This window comes from Carcharodon carcharias, chromosome 37 (assembly GCF_017639515.1).
Source record: "Carcharodon carcharias isolate sCarCar2 chromosome 37, sCarCar2.pri, whole genome shotgun sequence".
Taxonomy (NCBI): domain Eukaryota; kingdom Metazoa; phylum Chordata; class Chondrichthyes; order Lamniformes; family Lamnidae; genus Carcharodon; species Carcharodon carcharias.
Window position 1 is genome coordinate 5,299,270 of NC_054503.1, and position 1,894 is coordinate 5,301,163.

The window sequence follows — 1,894 nt, forward strand, 5'->3', positions numbered from 1 at the left end:
CTCTCTCTCCCGATGTCTCTCTCTCTCTCTGTCTCTCTCTCTGACCCTCTCCCTGTCCCTCTTTCTCTTCTGTGCCGATGTCTCTCCCTCTCTCTCTCACTTTCTGCCTCTCTGATCCTCTGTCCCTTTCTCACTCTCTCTCTCTCTCTCTCTCCCGATGTCTCTCCCTCTCTCTCTGTCTCTCTGTCTCTCTCTCTCTCTCCCCCACCTGCTCTCTATTCCCACGATGCCCTCAAGGGACCTATTTACCTTTCTCGAACCCAGTGACACTTGGGCCCAGTCACTGCTCCCTGATGGTAGGAGCTTGGTTGTTGAGAAGGAACTAACTGACCACAGGACTCACCATCCTGGACGCTGTTCCTCAAATTCCCTGCCAGTTTCCTGTTCTCACAGCTCGCTCTGTAATCAGCCAAAACTCCCGTTACTGAACGTGCTGATTCACCAAGGGACTGAACAGCAGAGAGTTCACTGTCAGCTCAGTGCACAGCTCATACCCAACCCTGACTCACACTCTGCCCACTCCTCCTGGAGGCTGATCCAATCTAAACACCTTCCTCTAGTCCCCAAACACACGTGTCAAAACTTATCTCTGTACCTGTCCTGGGAGTGTTTGATGGGGACAGTGTAGAGGGAGCTTTACTCTGTATCTAACCCCGTGCTGTACCTGCCCTGGGAGTGTTTGATGGGGACAGTGTTGAGGGACCTTTACTCTGTATCTAACCCCGTGCTGTACCTGTCCTGGGAGCATTTGATGGGGACAGTGTAGAGGGAGCTTTACTCTGTATCTAACCCCGTGCTGTACCTGTCCTGGGAGTGTTTGATGGGGACAGTGTAGAGGGAGCTTTACTCTGTATCTAACCCCGTGCTGTACCTGTCCTGGGAGTGTTTGATGGGGACAGTGTAGAGGGACCTTTACTCTGTATCTAACCCCGTGCTGTACCTGTCCTGGGAGTGTTTGATGGGGACAGTGTAGAGGGAGATTTACTCTGTATCTAATCCCGTGCTGTACCTGTCCTGGGAGTGTTTGATGGGGTCAGTGTGCAGGGAGCTTTACTCTGTATCTAACCCCGTGCTGTACCTGTCCTGGGAGTGTTTGATGGGGTCAGTGTGCAGGGAGCTTTACTCTGTATCTAACCCCGTGCTGTAGCTGTCCTGGGGGTGTTTGATGGGGTCAGTGTGCAGGGAGCTTTACTCTGTATCTAACCCCGTGCTGTACCTGTCCTGGGAGTGTTTGATGGGGACAGTGTAGAGGGAGCTTTACTCTGTATCTAACCCCGTGCTGTACCTGTCCTGGGAGTGTTTGATGGGGACAGTGTAGAGGAAGCTTTACTCTGTATCTAACGCTGTGCTGTACCTGTCCTGGGAGTGTTTGATGGGGACAGTGTAGAGGAAGCTTTACTCTGTATCTAACCCCGTGCTGTACCTGTCCTGGGAGTGTTTGATGGGGACAGTGTAGAGGGAGCTTTACTCTGTATCTAACCCCGTGCTGTACCTGTCCTGGGAGTGTTTGATGGGGACAGTGTAGAGGGAGCTTTACTCTGTATCTAACCCCGTGCTGTACCTGTCCTGGGAGTGTTTGATGGGGACAGTGTAGAGGGAACTTTACTCTGTATCTAACCCCGTGCTGTACCTGTCCTGGGAGTGTTTGATGGGGACAGTGCAGAGGGAGATTTACTCTGTGTCTAACCCCGTGCTGTACCTGTCCTGGGAGTGTTTGTTGGGGACAGTGTACAGGGAGCTTTACTCTGTATCTAACCCCGTGCTGTACCTGTCCTGGGAGTGTTTGATGGGGACAGTGTAGACTGAGATTTACTCTGTATCTAACCCCGTGCTGTACATGTCCTGGGAGTGTTTGATGGGGACAGTGTAGAGGGAGATTTACTCTGTATCTAAA